At 43.9% G+C, this 19,705-nt stretch overlaps 1 protein-coding gene across 1 annotated transcript in view; it reads left to right on the top strand.

Moving 5' to 3' along the window:
* The window catches only part of CDH13 (cadherin 13), a 991,194-nt gene that overhangs the window by 425,373 nt on the left and 546,116 nt on the right, over positions 1-19,705 (top strand). The gene's annotated exons all lie outside the window — the stretch shown is intronic.

Genomic DNA, 19,705 nt, shown 5'->3' on the forward strand with positions numbered 1-19,705 from the left:
TTCCAGGTAAGATGGATGCTATGGCGTAATATACAAAAGCAGGAAAACATTAAACCTGTTCGGTGATCACGGTGCAGTAGCATTTGATCTAAAGTAGGTGATTCCATTAGAGAAAGAAAATTAGAAAAGTTGTCTGAGCTCCAGTTTTAGAGAGCCTTGAATGTCAGGCTAAGAGGATAGAGTAGACCACACTATAAGCAAAGAAGAACCATGACTTCATCTGTTAGTTTCTTCTTATAACACATATCCACTGAGTACCTATTCTGTGCTACCTTAAAGATAACCTTTGGTAAATAGTTCAGAATGCCTAGTCTAGAAGCATATCTAGATGGACTGAAGGAGGATGAGGCTATAGGGCAAGAGGAGAAACAAGTTAGGAGGCTATTGGAATGGTCCAGGTGAGAAATTTCACTGGTCCCAAGGATCTGGCACATACAGTAGAAAGTGGTACTGGGGACCAAACTGAAGAGCATGGCCTCAAGAAACACCCTTTGTTTGGTAGTTTCAGTGCTTGTGTTGGGACTTAAGAGTCCCAACATATATATATTTTCAACTTATCACAGTTTACCTTCAGATAATACTGTGGTGTTTCACATATGGTGTAAGAACCTTACAAACAGTGTACTTCCATGTCCCCCTTCCCCAGCCTTTGCGGTATGGCTGTTACACGATTTACTTTATCGTATGTTGTAGATAAACCCCACGATACATTGTTATTTCTGCTTTAATCAATCAGTTACCTTTTCAATTACTTGTTCAATCACCTTACATAAAAAAAATAGAAAAAAAAGTTCTATTTCCCCACATATCCACCATTTATCATGTTCATCATTTGTTTGTGTAGATCCATATTTCCTTCTGATATCCTTTTCCTTCCAACTAAAGGACTATTTAGCATTCTTTGTGGTGCTCTTCTGCTGGTGTTGAATTCTTTCACCTTTTGTCTATATGAAAAAGCGTTTATTTCACTTTTAATTTTGGGAGATATTTTCATCAGGCTTGGAATTCCCGATTGATGTTTTTTCTTTGAGTGTTTTAAAGATTTGCTCCATAGTCTTCTAACTTGCGTTGTTTCTGGCAAGACATCAGCTGTCATCCTTATTTTTCTCTTCTGTTTGTAATGTGTCTTTCCCCCACCACCCATGCCCAGCTCCTTTTAAGATTTCATTTTTATTACTAGTTTGAAACATTTTGATTATGATAAGAAACATTTTGAGGAGTGAATCAGGAGAGTGTTGAAACAGATAAGATGTGAGCACTAGGAAAAGAGACTAATTAAATGTGAGCCTGCACAGATTAATTGAAACTGATAGTTGCTTCTTTGAGTCCAGTACTAACTATCTCTACAGGTGTGAAGGAGAAATATCACTACAGAATGTACCCTAAATGTATCCTAAAAGAAAAGTAACAGCCAACACTTGAAGAACACTGTATGTGCATATTTGTGTGGGTTTGTACACACACACACACACACACACACACACACAACACCAACAACAATCCTATGGCATAGGTACTATTACAGTGTCCATTTTATACATATTAAAACTGTTGTGCAGAATGGTTCAATAGTTTTAGCACATCGCTGGTAAGTGGCAGAGCTGGGATTTGAACACAGATCATCAAATTAACAGTAGTGCCTTCAACCACTGTTTTAAACTGCCTCTTACAGTAAATGGCAGCCAGGTATATCAGAAGCAAGATATTGACAGATTTACAGGGCACCTTTGTTATAAATATTCCGCGTTAAAGGGGAAGAAGATGCTGCTTCTTGGACCTGGAAGATGCTACTTTCGGAGCAGTGACCTCCTGTCTGATCTTCCAGCCTCTGGCTTAGATATTGATGTTCCTTCAAATATACAGTGTCCATAATCTTAGAGACTAGACATCTAGCTACACACCGTAGTGTCTACTCATGGTTGCTACCCAGTGTGCCCAACACAAAACAGAAATTTCTGCAGGTGGAAGGCAAGGAGTTCACAAGCATGTTTGAACTCAGGCATCAGCCCATTTATAAGGCATGAGAAAGAAAGGAAAAACACCAAAATTCTTGTAATTTCTCTGGCCTACCTATTGTACTGATGACAGTCATCATTTACTGAGAATCTTCTAGGAGCTAAGTACTTTACTTCTAATCGTTAGAGTAAGGACCCACACTGCTACTGTTACAAACCTTGTTTCTTTCAACTTTGAACTATTCTTTGCAAACTACTTAACCTTGCTGTACCTCAGTTTCCTCATCCACATCATGAGGTTAATAAGAGTAGCTACCAAAATGCTGTTTTGAAGATTAACTGAGATGATGTATCTATAAAGTGCCTAGGATAGTGCCAGGCACCTGCCAAGCATTCAGTAAGTATATGATGCTAGTATTATTACCTCCGTTGTTTCTTCTATCTGGGAGTCCCTGCTTTGTCCATCCAAACCTTAACTGTCCTGCAAAATCAAGTCAGCATTTAGCCTGCCACCCTGATCACTTCACTCAGGCACAACCTCCGTTTCTGCTAACAGTCAGTAAACACAGCCCGAGCTTCTCAATTGATTGTATTCCTCCACATAAGCTCATTTTGCCTTTTCAACTAGATTAATTCATCATTCATTGAATTCATGTGTCGTCTGAGCACCAACCAGGTACCAAGGACTGTTCTGGTTTACCTTTCTTATTAACTGGTCTAGGGTTAGACCAGTAGATAAGAAAGGTAAGAAGCAAATCTCTGCCTCATGGATTTATGTATTGATGTGGGGAGGGAGAGGGTATAGACAAAAAATAATATAAATAAGCAAAGCATGTGGCATGTTAGATGGTAACAATGATATGGATATAAATAAAGCATAGAAGAGAGATAGGAAGTGTTGGAGGATATCATGCAGTCTTCAGCATTGGAGTCAGGGAAGACTTGGCTGAAGGAAGAGTACAAGCCGTGGAGACCCAGGTGCAGAGCTGTCCTGGATGAGGATACAGCAGGTACAAGGGCCCTGAGGTGGGAATGTTCATGGTCAAAGGAACATTAGGGTTAGTGTGGCTGGAGTGGAGTCTGCAGAGGGCAGAGTTGTAGGATAGAAGGTTGACAGGTGAAGGAGGTGGGGCAGATTAAATGGTGCCTCACAGCCCCTCGTAATGGACTCGCCCTTCACTTTGATGTGAGAGCCACTGGATGTCCTGAGTGAAGGGATCAGTGAGGCAGGAGCCATATCTTATAAGTGATGAACCAATATTAGAGCAGAGTTTGGAGTTGACAAAGCCTCCTCACAGCCTTCATGGAACCCTGTGCGGGCAGGGTTATCCCACCCATTTCAGAGGTGAGGAAGCCGCTGCTCAGAGGGGAGTTGTAAAGTCCCTACTGTCATGCAGCTTCGGAGGCACAGGCAGGGTAGAAACCAAGATTCCCCAACTTCCAGCCCAAGAAGGCTCGACAGCAGGTAGAAGTTGAGCCCCACTGGTGTTCCTAGGTTGAATCCAATGGTCCTATAGTCCTCTTCACCGTTTCTTCTGTCTACCTCCTCTGGCTTCTTCCCCTCCTGTGTCTAACTAGCTCTAAAGGGCCCCTGGAGGAAGAACTTAGGGCTGGCTTATGCCAGGTGGGCAGAGCCGGGGTACAAGAGACTTGACAGTACCTTCATGTGAATTAGAAACAGCCCCATCCCCTCGAGGGCCACAGTCCCCATGGGCATAAGGTTGCATTAACACAGGGTGAATTTCAGCCCTTGCCCACCTCCTCCAAGGGCCTTTGTGCAGTACACAACCTTCACCACTGTAAATGACAGGCTGATACCTCTTCATGAATTTCTGTATTTCACACGTCAGTGTAACACAGTGGCGGTCACATAAAGATACTCAGTGAATCATGAGTGACTGAATTCTTTCTCGTTTTTCATCTCCTAATGTGATGATGACACTATTTGTCAGCCTATGGTATAGGATATAAATTATGGCACACTTTTTTGAGCATATACTATATGTCAGCACGAGTCTAGGCACTGGGGATATGACTACAAAAAACTGACAAAAATCCCTGTGTTGATGGGTCTTACATTCTAGTGGAGGAGACGAGTAATCAATGAGATAAATCAACATAAGTATGGCAGAGAAGAGAAAAATAAAGCATGGAACGGGGTACAAAGTTTTAGTGAGCTCCAGAAATGCTGACTAGACCAGCCACGGCAGCCTTCACAGAGAGGTTGATGTCTGAGCAAAGAGCTGAATGAAGTGAAAGAGGTACCGTGGTAGACAGAATAGTGGCCCCCAAGATGTCCACATCATAATCCTTGGAACCTGTGATGCCACCTCAGGGCAAAAGCAACTTTGCAGATAGGATTAAATTAAGAATTTTGTATTTGGGAGATTATCCTGGCTTATCCTGGTGGGCCTAGATAATCACAAGAATCCTTCTCAGAGGGAAGCAGGAGGCCAGAGAAAGAGATTTGAGGATGCTTCAGTGCTGGCTTTGAAGATGGAGGAAGGGGCCACAAGCCCAGAAATGTCAGGGGCCTCTAGAAAGTGGGAAAGAGGAGGAAACAGATTCTCCTCTAGGGGCTCAGGAAGAAACACAGCCCTGACCACACCTTGATTTTAGCCCAGTGAGACCTGTTTGGGATGTGTGCCCCCCAGAACTGGAAGATAACAAATTTGTGTTGTTTTAAGCCACTGAGTTTGTTGTACCCTGTTGTTGCTGTATTATAGGAAACTAATACAGCAACTGTGTAAATATCTGGGGAAAGAGCATTCCAGGCAGGGAAAGCAGGAGGTGCAAAGGTCCTGAGGTGGAATGTACCTGCTGTACTCCATGATGCCAGTATGAGTAGACTGGGCCAGAGTGAGTCAAGGGGACTTGAGGTACAGGGGGCCAGGGGCTGGGGGAAGATTATGTAAAACATTGCAGGCCACACTGGTTTTACTCCAAATGCCAGGAGGCCCTACTGGAAGCTATCAAGCAGAGAATTGTTGTCATCCAGTTCATGTTTTAACAGGACCACTCTGGCTGCTGTGGGGGTGATATAGGGGGTATGGAATCAAGGGCAGAAGCTGGGAGACCAGTTAGGAGGCTTTTGCTATAATCCAGACAAAAGAGGTTGTTAGCTTGGACCAGGGTGGTGGCAGCTGGGAAAGGGTGACAGAGTGAGAAACAGTCGAATTCTGAATATATATTGAAGATGCAGCCCATACACCAGATAAAGGATAAATGTAATACATGTTAAGTTTAACTGGAAGAGATCCTGAATACAGTTTTCAGTAGTTAAAAATTTAATGTGGAAAGGTGGCACACACAGAAGGCCAGAAGTAGAATGGATAATAATCCAGTCTCCAAATAAAATGCACTAGGTTCAGATCCTGGCTCCTCCACTCGCCAGAAGTATGTCCTTGAGCAACTTTTTTGGGCCTTAGTTTCCTGATCTGTAGCATGGGAGTATAATGGTACCTGCAGAGACTGTATGAACATTAAAGAGAAAAATGCTTTGTAAGACCTAGTGTCTAACCCATAGTAAGTACTCAAAAAATGTTCTCTCTCATCATCTAGAACTCACTGATTTTCAGAGATATGTTTCTATTTGTAAAATGCTTGAAGAATTTAATGTGGAGAAGTATTTGAAAACAAATGAAATCTCTCCCTTCCTGTGGGGCATGTTCACAGAATAGCTGGGATGCTAACACATTTCTCTTGGTCCCGTAATAGATTTTCCGTGCTCCATTATCAACTAGTTGCTGTATCTGTCAATCCTGGCTTTGAAAAAGGAGGCTGATCCTTCAGTCTTTTAAGGAAGAATGAGTATTACATGGCAACTGAATATTTATAACACACTATCCTCTTTTTAAAGCAGTTGTTTTACCCTCCCAACATCAAACCACGGAGCCCAAGGAAACCTCAGATGTTGGAGAATATCAAATACGGTCTCTTTTCCTCTTTTTCCTGGTAGATCTGACACACCTTTGAACCTTCAAAGGCCGCAGTAATCAGTGATGTAGGGAGACGTGCGACATTACGTGCATCATTGTGAAGACGAATTTCTTAATGTTAATGGCGTAGTGTGGAATAGCGGTTGGGGCTGAATTAAAATGTGAGGATCTGTAACTCAACAAAAAACACAGAACAAAGGGAGGAGAGAGACATGGAACAGGCTGATGAAAGACACATTGCAGATTCGGGACTTCACTGAAGAGAGCTAGATAAAAGGGAGATATTGCTTAAGTAGGCTCATGTAACCCTGGTATCTTAATTAAAATGTCTTTAACGAAAGAGGAAGAGGAATAGTACTGAAAGTTTGGGGGAGGTTCAATGAAAGAAAATAAATTTACAGAGGGGAAGAGAAGAGGATGATTTAGGTTAAATGTTGAGAATAACTCCTTAAGCAAAATAATCTTGAGTTTCAGTCATAAAGGATATTTGAAAATCAGTTGGACAAAGGAGGCAATCGACTTTGTGGCCAGAGTGGGAAACAGCTTTCTAATTTTAGAGTTTGCAGCCGTAACATCAAGAAGTAACAAAAAGAAAGAAAGTAGATAAAAACAGGAGGAACAAGGGTCTCAAAAACTGACTAAATCCAGAGAATGAGTCTTGGTGATATGTACTTTTCCCTTTTCTTACGTACAGGACACTGCCTTAAATGTCCTCCCTCCACTACTTTATCTGAGACAGGAACACGCTGTTCCCCCCTGCTATTGGGAACGTTTGATTAGGGGCCCTCCTTTCCCTGGATCACCATGAGATTCTGCCTGAGAAGCTGGTTTAAGAAAGTAAAGAAGCACTTGGTTTTGGACCTGATAAAGTCACACAGGGTTTTTCTCTGAGTCCATCCTAGAATAACCCAGAGGCATCCATCATCACCCAGTCTCTCGGGCACATGTGAAGCCAAACCTCATTTGCAGGGTGGCTGTACCATCCACAGCCACAGCCAGCACGGTCTTCTGCCATTTAATGAGGCAGTTCAGCTGCAAGGGAGGGGAGAGTGATGTCCCGTCCAATCCGATGATTAAATGCATCAGGTGTTATGTAAAAATGAAAGAGTTTCCTCTTCTGTGAGGTTGCCTTACGGAATGGAAAACTCAAAAACTCCTTTGGAAAAAGAAGAAAAGAGATACTACCAGCTTGCCATCTGCTATTTGATGGCATTCATTAAACAAATAGATAGTTATTAAATAACCTTTATTTTTAAAGTTTAAAAGTTAAAGCATGTATTTGCATACTAGTGCGACCTGGCAGAAGAAAACCAGAGTTAACAGAGACTATCCAGTAACTACTATGTACCCTGAACTGGAGGATGACACGCATAGTATATAATAGGCGCCTGTTGTGCGGTGGTGTATGTGTGTGTTTCTGCGTGTTATCAGTCAGGTAGACAGGACTAGAGGTGAGTGAGAAGAGAAGAGCCAGGTTAGAGGAACACGGGACAATGAAGGTGTAAAGTCACCAGAGAGCCTGGCAAGTTTGGGCAAAAGCAGTATGGTTGGAGCTATAGGAGTTGCGGCCAGAGAGATGTGTTGGAACCACTTGGGGATGCTCAGCCATGGCAAGATTAAATCTGTTTCCAGTGGTGATTGGGGGTTTGGCAACATGGGACGGGTCCTTTACAACGTTCATCAACTTTGACCTAGTAATCCCATTTTTGCTAGTCCATTCTAAGGAATCCTGTTTAGAGAAAAACAAACAAGTAAGCAAAGAAAACGTTACATACAATGATATTTTATTTGCATTTTAATAACAGAATTGGAAGAACCTAAACGTATGGGCATAACATCAGGGGAATGGTTAAATACGGGCTGATGCATCCACATGATGTATTGTGCAGCTACCAAACGATGTTTACAAAATTTGCAACATGGGCGAGAAGAAAACTTGCTATTTATCATTAGGTTCAAAACACAAGATACAAAATTATTCAGACCAATTTCAACTTGAGCAAAAAGTATATTAAAACCAGGAAGGAAGCATTAATTTACTCACAACCCTGTATCAGACCAACAGAAATACTATTCTATATAGTATATATTTAGAATAGTATTTCTGTTGGTCTGATACAGGGTTGTGAGTAAATGAATTCTTTTTTTTTGTACTGATTGTAAATAGAATAGGTTCATTATAGAAACTTCAGAAAATATATTAAAATACTATTTGCCCCCAAATTCTTATCTCAGTGTCTGCTTCTGGGAAGCCCAGACTAAGAGTGTTGAGGTCCTGGTTGTGATTCTACTATCCAGGGGGCTCCTATATAAAAAGGAACAATGAGTCATGAAGAACCTGCAGGTGAGCTACAGGAGAGTAGACAACATGTCAGGGAACATGGTTCTAGAGAAGGAAGGGATATATTCCAGGGAAAATCCCCTGGGTGGAATCTGTAGGAGTTGGCAACCACTTGGGAGTGCGGTATGGCGGAAACGAAGTAAACCATCCATAGGAAATAAGCGTCTAGCCCTTCAACAGCTGAGAAAAGGGAAGCCGGAAACCTTATGGGTTTGGGCAAGAGTGGGTGGAAGGACAGGACTCAATTTGGATTAAGACATGTTGTGTTTGAGGTACCCACAGGATAGTCACTATCATTAATTGTGAAACTTGCACTGGAAAAGCATTTGACGAACACCCAATACGTACGCACTGAATTGCAAAGCATTGTTTTTCCACATGGGGGTTTTCTAACAGGCACTTTCTTTGAAGGCCAATCACACATTTATGAGCTCATGCCAACCAGAAAGCTTGGGATCTGGGCTACGTGCTCACGCATACTGAATATATACTGAGATGAATACAGCTGTTGAGGCCGGACTACATATGTGTGTTAGAAAAATAAGCCCATCTGTAACACTCTGCAAGATGCCTCCAGGTGTTCAGAAGTAGCTCTTTAACATGAATATTTTATCAATGCCAGGGCAGATAAAGGAAAATTGTCTCCATTATATTCCCATCACCGTCTCACGTGGTTGAATGGACCTCTAACTAAAGAATGTAAATATGTTTAAAACATTTTTCACCTCTTTTGAAACCAGCAAGTTCTGATTTGTGTTGTTACTGCTTCTGCTAGATTCATGAAATATTTCGAAGGCAGTTCCGTCTTGGAAGTGTGATTTGGCAAATTTTCATCCAAAGCGTTTGCCTTTATTTATTTATTTTTCAGCTAGCAGTTCTAACATGGGGAAATTGATGTTTTAGAGTAAGTGGTAGAATATGTGTAGGCGGGGGGAGGGTGTTTTACTTGTGTTTTATTTTTAAGTCCAACTTTTCAAGTAAGGATAACAAATATCATGAAGGAAAGTTTATTTAAGAAAATGTGTTCTGCAGGGGTGGCCCCTCAGCTCTGACAGGGCAAGGTCAAAGACAAGGTCAGATCCCAGACTTTTGCTTAAAACCATTCAGGGGCTTCTCATGGTCCTCAGGATTCAGAACAGTCCCATGAGAATGGAAGAGGCCTGCCCTCTCCTCCCCTTCCAGCCTTTCCCAAAGCTTCTGGAGCCCTACCTTCTGCTTCAGCCCTTCTGGTCTTTGGCCATGTTCTGCCTCTGTGCCCTTTCACTTGCTGGTCCCTGGCCAGGAACTCTCTCTCCTCCTCGTATCCCTGGATGAACCCCGGTTGGCCTTCAGGTCTCAGCTCAGTTGTCATTTCTTCCAGAAAGCTATGGTCTTCTGCCGGGCAGTCCAAGGAGTGAATTTTCTAAAAAATTTCTGTAGACTCAGTGACTTCACAAAACACTGAAGGGCCAAAGAATCCAAACAGTGTGTGGTGATTGTCTTGTTACAGAGGCTGTTTTTGGCTTGAGGAGGAAATCAACATGGAATCATAGGCATTTTATTCATGTACTTATCAGACATAACTGTGGAGCAGATACCCTGAACCAGGCACTATGCTAAGCCCATTACCTGGATTATCCGAGTTCTACAACAACCCTATATTCATTTAATAATTTTTTTATCTAATAGTATTTTAAAAATACTTTTTGGACACCGGCTATGTTCCTGGCCTTGTACTGGGAACCAGGGTACACAGCGGCAAACCAGGAAGACGTGCTGCCTGGCCTCATGGAGCTGGTAGCCTGTGTGGAAGGCAGACATTGATAAACACTGAGTGGATGTGTGATTAATCAGAAGCTGAATAAGAGCTCTGGATGTAACGGGCAGGCTTCAGGCAATCCCCCCCAGCAAAAGAGACTGAAGGAGTCTAGAAGGGGTGCTTGAGCTGGGAGTACACGGATGCATCCGGGGGGGTCAGCCAGGCACAAGAAGGGAGGAATGATGAGGAACAACAGTAGGTGGAAAGCCCTGAAGCCAGCATTTGCGACCTGAGGATGCCGAGGAGGCTTGTGCTGCAGAAGCACAGCCAGGAGGACAATAAGGGCGCCCGAAGTCGGAGCGCCATTGGGAGCCAAGCCTGCTGGCCCTCGCTGGCCTTGGTAACATTGGCGGCTTCATCCTCTCACAAGGGGAAGCAAATAACGGCATTAATGAGAGGAAGGAGAATGTTTTAAAACATCTGTTTGGCTGCTGGACAGAGAACTTCTGGAATCATCACTCAAATTGCAAACTCCTCTGGTAAAACTTCCTTTTCTCTGTTGATTACTTTGGCCAAAGCCATTTCTTTTCCACCCTAAACATACTTAACAGAAATGACCGTCACATTTATTTTTATTGGGAATTTATTACTTCTTTGGTGCTAATCATTCAGATGCTCTGCTATGGACTGTCAGTCACTGGTGAGGTTTCTTGTTTTGGGATCAGACATCCCCAAAGCCCCTGATAGTGACTCATTACTGGAGAAATCATTTCTGATGTCACTGGTGGTCACTTCTGGAAAACCATGGTGCCTGGGGACTCTCGGGAACAGTGGTCTGCACCCATTTCTCCCAGCTATGTGCCAGCAGGCCTTGAAAAGCAGGTGTGGCATAATTTACAATAGCAGATTGGCTTCGCCGCACCCTAGGAGTCCACCAGCCATCATCTCCCCACCCCACCTTAGCTTTAAAATTAGCTCCACAATACACATTTCCATACTAATGGACAATTTCCATATCGCCCCATTTTATTGTCAGCATAACTCTGTCCTGTAAACCTGCGACAGATGACTCAGGTCAGCTGACGTTTGGCCTCCAGAATATTGGGAAAATAGATAGCTGGAAATGATGCAAACTTACTATATCGGCCCTCCGACTTCCTCAGTTTGCCACTGAAAGTTTGGTGTTTGTGGACTGTTTCTTCCTTTAAGTAGGCAAACTTCAGCCCCGGGAGGTAATAAAGCAAACTTTAAATCTCACCCCAGGTACAGCAACGCTGGCTGAATGGTGCATTTGATTGCATATGAAATGCGAACTGAGTAGCACAGAACCGTCCTCCCAGCACCTTTCAGCACATTGAGATCAGCTGCAAGAATGGGATAAAGTGGAGATTGATTTCTGCTGCTCCATTCATTTGCAGAAATTTACAGACAATTAAACTGTCCCCCTGCAGGAAAGGTATAGCGCTCCCTTTAGCCGGAGGCTGATTGACATTTGCTACGTATCCTCTGCGGAAGTTAGAGTTGTGATTCTCCAGTTATACTTGAGTAAGGAGCTCTCTCCACGCACAGCCCTGGGGAGGTGAGTAGCATCCTGCTTGGATCAGGGGGCACTGGGGTCACAGAGGCCTGCGTTCCCATCTCTCACTTAAGAGCTAAGTGACTTCGGATAAGTCTCTTATATCTTTGAACCTCAGGAACACAGGCATGGTGGTTCTACCTGTGAGTTGTTGGATGTATTAAATGAGATAATGTCACAGTGTGCCTAGCACAGTGCCTGGCACATAATAGCTACTCACTAAATAGCAGTGTTTCCTTTGGCAGACTCAGTGAGTCCAGGGCCACGATGCCAAGTATATTTTAGGATTAGAAAGGTAAAAAAGGAATAGGCTGTGACCTTCAGACTTGAGTCCAGAACCCAGGCTTCAAACTCATCAAAGGAATAATTCTCATGATCTTTCAACCAGACATGGAATTCAAACTCAAAGCATCATACCTTTGCACGAAACCGGTAAAGGCTCCCCGCTGCCTGGGAAGCACATCAGACCTTCCCAACATGATCTACAAGACTGTCCACAGTCAGGCCAGGCTGAAAAGTCTCAGGTGGCACTGCCCTCCCTGCACTCCCTGCTTCAGCCAGAGGGATGCTGCCAGCATCTACGATGCTTTTCCCTGTTAAAATAACTTCTCTTAGCACATAATTTTGCCCAAAAGTTACAAAGTTGGAGAGAGAACAAAGGCAGTGGCTTGTGGCTTCTTTATAAAATTGTTGCTCTTTTTCTCTCGCATTTATTACCTAATGCAGAGACATGAGCTAGGGCGGGCACATATGAGTTCTCTGGCCACTTCCTGCCCCTTTGGGTGTTGGCTCATGAGGGCCCTCTGCCAGGTAGCAAGACAGGTCCGAGCTGCTGTCTGGCCTTGGGTTCACTGTGAAGAGAGCAGGGCTATTGCTCTCAAATCTCACTACTTTCTTGGAGTGGCTCTTGGAAGACTTTTCAGCCCTCAGCTGGACGTGGAGGGAGGCAGCAGTGACGGCCAAAACATGGAGAGCGGTCCCAGCTGTAGAACACCAGTCCGGGCCCAAACCTTTCTGTTCCCCTTCACTTCTGGGACACTGGCCCAGTTCGTCTCTACCCTGGACAGCTCTTGCCTTGCCGGTGTCCTAGGTGGTTTCCCTGGGAACAAACCTTGCGACTCAGAGATCTTTGTGGAGAAGGGGAGGGGTGTCTGCATCCACAGAGAGATGAGGGCAGCAGGAGGCGGCAGTGGGAAGAGGTGAACGGAGGAGACACGGACTGCGATTACAGCAGGGCTGTTGGCCAGCCTGGGGCCAGTTGGGACTCTGGGTGCCCCCGAGCATGGTCGCACCTGGAGGCGGGGGCCGGCCTTACACACCCCTTACCACTGACTGTATCCCTTTCTGCTTCATGATCTTCAAATCAACTATGAAGTGGAGGCAGAGTCCATGAAAATACTGTGAAAGCATACTGTGATTCCCTTTTATGACATGTCTGGAGAAGGCAGATGTGTACAGACAGGAAGTAGACTGATGGTTGCCGGCGGCTGGAGCTTAGAACAGGGGAGTGAGCATATGGGCATGAGGTTTCTTTGGAGGCTGGTGGAAACGTTCTAAAATTAGTTTGTGATGATCACACAACTCTGTAAACTTCCTGATAATCGTTGCATTGCCCCCTTAAAATGGGTAAATGTAACGGTACTTAAACTGTACCTAGATAATACATTAAAAATACTGTGGGAAGGAAGGAGGATAGAGGGACTCCAACCAGGGAAAGTTGACCCCCAAGTCTCCTTTTCCCCAGATCGAAAGCTCAGATTTGCATTTCAGGAGGAATCTCAGTGCTCTGTGAAGACAGGGTTGGAAAAAAGAAACCCAACAGATAAACATTTCTTTACTTTAACCCTGAAAATCTGTTCGTCACACGGCAGCCAACATGAAATATGTGTGTGTAGATATATATGCAAATGTAAGTGGGTTCATGTCATTCTTCAGCTTAAAACCCACCCACAAAAAGAAACAAACAAAACACCTTCCCGTGACTCACATCTCACGCAGAGTAAAAGCCCAAGTGCTCTCTGCAGTCTATGTGGCTGGCCACGCAGGATCTGAATTCCCTTTACCAGCTCCTTGGACTGTCTCCCCCGCTCTTCCAGGCCAGGCCTCCCTGCAGCGCACACTTGCCAGGGTCTGTTCCTGCTGTTGCTGGTGCCTTGTCCTGCCACAGGGTGCCTTCCTTGCTTCATCCTCCAAGGCCGCCTTCCCAGTGGGCCCGTCCTGGCCTCCCCTCCTCTGTGCACAGTGAGCCCTCCCTGCGTATCTGTTCTCCTGGACCGTGTTCACTGTCTCCTCCATCTAGAATGTGAGCTGCATGAGGGCACTACACTCTCCCAGATGCCGAGAATTACTCCTGGCAGGAAGGAAGGGATCCACAGATAGTTTCTGAAGAAATGAATGAATGAAAATAAATCCACTCTTTCTCTCCTTGTCACGTTCTTCATCCTTTCTGCTTCCTCCTTCCCTTGGCCCCCATCCTCCCCTCCCACCCCAACCCCTCCCCTGTCCCTCACAGTTGCAGGGGCCTCCTCATTATTTCCAAGGTGCTCTTTGGGACTGTGTGATGTAGCATGAAACTTGCTTTTAATGCACTGCCAATTTCTCCTGAGATTGAGAATCAGGGAGGAAAGCAAATGAGACTGTAAACCCCAACACCCTTCGACAGAAAGACACAGGCCCCAGTCAGCCCATGGGAGACGAGAGATATTTATGTAAGGGTGACAATTCCCTGTAGTAAAACGCTGCATGAGTGAGTCTGCCAGAGGACAGAGTTCTGCCCTTTGACTGAAGCAAGATTGGATGAGGCTCCCGCAAGCCTCCGGCTTTTCCAGGCTCAAAGATGTGGATGGATCATTGGTCACCGACTGAAGGCGCATGGCTAGTCGTGCACTTGCCTCTGCGTGCCCCGTGTCTGCGTGTGTTCTTGTGGCTGAGGGAACTGTGTTAGTTTGCAGGGGAAGGTGTGTTATGTGTGTCCTTGGGTCTAGGCATGTGATGTGTGTCTGTTGCATGTGCATCTGTTAATGAGCGTGTGTGTGTCAGTGTATGTGTGTGACCCTATCAGATGGATTCTGAGTGTGTACACGTGCACGAGTGCATGAGTGCTTGTGTTTGGTGAGAGAGAACTTTGATGTAAGTGTGCATGTGTCTAGTAGTCTAGAAATCTGGAGGTGGCTGCCTGTCTGCAAGTGTCTGTTTAAGATCTGGCGTCAGGCCACCCACAGCTGAATTACTCACTCCTAAAAGGCACCGAGTGGCTTGTCTTCATTTCCTCAAATCCGCTGTCCTGGTATGAATAAGACCATCCTTCGCTTTTGTGCTGTTCTTTGGAGGGTGCAGACCACCTTCAAGTGCCATTTCTCATTTCATTCCGATAACCAAGAGCACAGGAGAGTTACCGTCATTTACAAACGGGAAATTCCCCTTAAAGCCCTCCCTGTCCTCTCTGGGGCTGGTCGTGCCGTTGATCCACTCCCTTCCCACCGCCTTCAGCCATCCGTCTCCCTCTGGGGTCACCTCCGTTCTGTGTCTTCATTCACCCAACTCTATGGCTGCCTGCCTCTGACCCCTGCCTTGCAGCCCAGCACCCTTCCTGGTCTCCCCTTGAGCTGACAAACTTCCAACTTCTTCCAGCTTCTTTCCTTCCTCACCAAAGCCCTCACTTCTCATTGGTTCCTCTGACCCTGGACCCTAACACAGTCTTAAAGTTGTCTTCCTAAAGTCCTCAGTTACCTGTTCATCGTCAGCCCGACAGCCTCCTCATAGTGTTCAGCCTGTTGGAGGGGACGCCTGAGTTGTGTGATATGGCCGTGCACTCTCTCCGTTTTGAAATCCTCATCTCTTTGTCCTTTTGGTTTTCCTCCTTTTGCCACCTAACCTTTCTTTGGCCTTTGCTGGCCTTTTAGAAACTCATGGGATGATTGAGTTCCTCCCTTTTCCCTCCACATAACCTGGATGGTGTCAGCTCCTCCTTCACGTCTAGCTGCTCTTGTACGTGAGTGACACTTCTTGTCCCCATTCATCTCTCCCTCCCGAATGCAGCTACTTATACACCCTCTAGAAAACTATGTTGGCTGCCCTCAAAGTCACAACACCCATCATCTGTGCCCAGAACTGCCTTTTTCCTATTTACCCACTATCTTGTGTCAGCTGAAAAAAAAGATGCACAACTTAAAAGTTGAAAGTTATGTTTTATATGGTGAACATTCTTAGGACTTCAAGCCCAGAGACAGCATCTCAGATATAGGCTGAGAAAACTGTTCAGAAGAGGAAGTGGGGGAAGCCAGGATATAGAGGAGGTTTTTCAACAACACCAGGTAGTTGGAACAAAAGGTTACTGTTAATAAAAGAAAACTAGATATCTCAAGTTAAGGAATTTAGCACTTTTCTATGTATGGGAAGATGCAAGAGTCTGGGTTCATTGAAATCATTCCTTTGATATGCACCTCAGCTATCTGGGGCCAGCATCCTGTGTTTTCTCATCCTGAGTTTCCTTGGGCTGCACCGTCCAGGCAGCTATAATGTGCTGGCTAGATCCTTTATTTACTGATATAGCAGGCAATGTTTTACTTCTCACTTGGTAATGGCAACACCAGAAGACAGGGAGTCCTAACACAGCCTCTCTTAGCCTGATGCTCTGTTCTTTCCCGCACCTCTGTCTCTTCTTCTGTAAACATCTCTTGAATTAGTCACATACTTTTAAACCTCACTGCTTCCATCTTGTCTTTCTTTGAGGTCACGGCCACATCCTGTTGCATTCAAAGGCTACACATTATAGATTGACAGATACAAACAAACACACACATGCCTAGATGTGCATATGGTATTTGTCAATCAAATTAGATGCTATGGCTCCTCCATGGCCCCAGTCACAGAAAAGCACTTGGCTTCAGAGCACACAGACAGACTTATTACCACAGACCTGACCAAAGGTAGACATCTGTCCACAAACACATAGTTAATAGAGACACACATAAATCACAAAGACAGAAGTGGAGCTGCAGACATAGAATCATGGTCATGGACCAATTTTTTGTTGAGGTCCCTGCCATTGTAACACAAAAAAAGTTGAGTTGGAAGAAAAAGGATGCCCCAGTCCTGCCCACCATGGTGGGCTCAGAGAGTCCTGTGCACACAGAGGCCTCTCTACAATTGGCCACTCTACCTCCACCCCCTCCTTTCCAGATGCTGTTTCCTATCCTGAGACTCAGAGCCTCCTGCTTCTCTTCGAAGGTACTTTAGAGCCAGGGAGTTTACACAGGTGTCCTTATTACCAAGCTGCTGGGCTATGAGGGGGAAGGAAATGGATTGGCAGTGTGGGGCTTCAGTAGCTGGTAAGCTGGGAGGACGCCAGAGGTAGAAATGGGGACTCAGGAACCTTACCTCTCTGGTCACCTGTCACCCATTCATAGGCTTGCAAACACAAATAAGTTCTGTACTGCAAACAATGGAATGTTTGTTACTGACAGTGAGTATGCTTTTCATTACTTTACATACATTTTCACACATACCGTCATAATGAATGGAAACCTACCTTTGCTCTTATTATAGAATAGAATCACCAGTCCCTTACATTTGCATAGGACTTTAAATGTTTTCAAAGTGCTTTCCTAGACTTTCCTTCATACAAGCTTCAAGATTTTTTTTATTGTAAATAAGATTCGTATATTGCGCGTATTTTGCATGTTTTCTGTTCTTTTCATATTCCCTAATAAGCCTCTTTACAGATGTTATACATCAGTGTTTTATGGATGTAATCCACTCTGTTTTTCATTGTCTTCTCACTGTCCCATTCTCTCTTTCTTTCTCTGCTGTTTTCTACATGGTTGGGGTTGGGTTATTTATTTATTTATTTGGTTGGTGTGTTGGTTGGTTGTTTTTTTTTTAATTTATTTTATTTATTTATTTTTGGCTATGTTACGTCTCCGTTGCTGTGCAGACTTTCTCTAGTTGCGGCAAGCGGGGGCTACTCTTCGTTGCGGTCCACGGGCTTCTCATTGTGGTGGCTTCTCTTGTTGTGGAGCACGGGCTCTAGGCACACGGGCTTCAGTAGTTGTGGCGCACAGGCTTAGTTGCTCTGTGGCATGTGGGATCTTCCCGGACCAGGGCTCGAACCCATGTCTCTTGCATTGGCAGGCAGATTCTTAACCACTGTGCCACCAGGGAAGTCCCCAAGCAGTCTTTTATTTGGACTTATTCATTGAGGTTTTGAATATTATTATTCTATGTTCAGTATAGTTTATATAAAGTAGAGGGCAGCCAATACGGTATTCCGTATTTTCCTACACATATCATCTTACATATTCTCTCAGCTAATTAGGTGAATTGCAGCAATTTATATAACCTCTAAGAGCTTAACATTTCTCATTGGTTAAGGACGGCTAGGATGTACTTGAGAAGTTTATCGCAAATATTAGCAAAGACACATGTAAAGTGCATAGCACATGGCCCAACACATGTTTAATAAATTGTTGTTATTATAATAGTTTGTGGTTGTGATTGTGGAAGCAGTCAAATGATGATCATAGTGGTTAGAACGTGGTCTTTACAACTGCCTTATTGGTGACCGCCTAAGAGTGTCTCCTGCTGATGGACCCAAATTTAACCTTCTCCTGCAATTGTACATTCAGGTGGTTTGCCATTTTTGCTCTTTATAAATAGTGTCTCACTAAACATCTTCCTGCTTTCAGTTTTTTCCTCTTTTGAATTTAGCATTTGGATGTATTCCTAGGAGTGAGATTACAGAGTGAAGGGGTATGTACACTTGTAAGGTTCTTGAGAAATAAATACTGCCTGATTACTTTCCACAAGAATAACATCAGTTTACAATCTGACCAAAATCAAGAGAAAGACTATATACATTTTCATAGCCTTCTCTGGTCTTGTTTCCTACTTGACTTTTCTTATATAGAGTTTCCTTTAAAATTATTATATATTGGGACTTCCCTGGTGGTCCAGTCGTTAAGACTCTGCGCTCCCAGTGCAGGGGATCTGGGTTCGATCCCAGGTCAGGGAACTAAATCCCGCATGCTGCAGCTAAAGATGCCTCATGCCACAACTAAAGATCCCATGTGCCACAACTAAGACCTGCTGCAGCCAAATAAATAGATATTTTTTAAAATAATAAAAATAAAACTATCGTATACGTATAAAGCCATATCACTATCATATAACATATATACATGTACATGCATACACTTTTATGGAGCATGGGTCAGTGATGGTGTTTAAATATAACCTGCCACATGATTTTCATAGGAACTTATTGTCCAGAGTTTGAGATGCTTGCTTTTGGTGGTACCTCAGGTAATCTTAGTGTGTGGTATTGAATATGATTGGTTTATATATTGAAAGTGATATCCCATTTTTAATTCTCTTTAAGTCCTCTGATTGGGTCAAGGAGAAAGTCTCAGTTCAGTGCTAACAGCCCTTTAACACCCCTCTGGCCTTTTCTTATCTCCCTTTCAAAAAGAGGAAACTTTCCACCCACCTAAGTCCAGCTCAAATTTAATAACATCATTGATCTCATTGTTTATTTTTATGTTTTCGTACTTTTTATGAGAAACCATACTGGTACTATATTTAAAATAATGACACAGAGTTTCCCTTTTTGCATCCATTTATTCAATTAAAGAGGTGAATTACAGATGAGACAGAAATTCTCACCGTGTTGTTCCAATGATTGCAGTTTGGGACATACTGCGTGGGGAGTGAGTTCCAGTAGTGGCCCCACTAATAATAGCAAACAGACTTTGACAGAACATTGGCTAAGAGTCTCCATAATGCCTGACATTATGGAACATTATGTTTGGAATGCTGTGATTACCCCTCATCCCTATTCATTTGTGATTGTGAGAGAGTTCTGTGGGTTAGTGACCAGCCAAGTAATCTCCTCACTTGACAGATTAAGAGTGGGAATACACAAGCATGGAAGGATGTATAAATCAAGACTGACACTGTGAATAGAATGATTCAGAAGATGGGATTAAACAGCTTAATGATAGTCATTGTGAATCACAATGTCAGCTTTAGTATAATTCTAATGATGTACTTGCTAACGCTAATGAGGTTTGATAGAATAAAATTAACAATGTCCAAACAGCTGTATGCTTTCACAACAAAGGAGCCATATCTCAGAGCAGACTGATACATCTTCTCCGT

The sequence above is a fragment of the Neophocaena asiaeorientalis genome, unplaced genomic scaffold (genome assembly GCF_003031525.2).
Source record: "Neophocaena asiaeorientalis asiaeorientalis breed wild unplaced genomic scaffold, Neophocaena_asiaeorientalis_V1.1 scaffold40, whole genome shotgun sequence".
Lineage (NCBI taxonomy): Eukaryota > Metazoa > Chordata > Mammalia > Artiodactyla > Phocoenidae > Neophocaena > Neophocaena asiaeorientalis.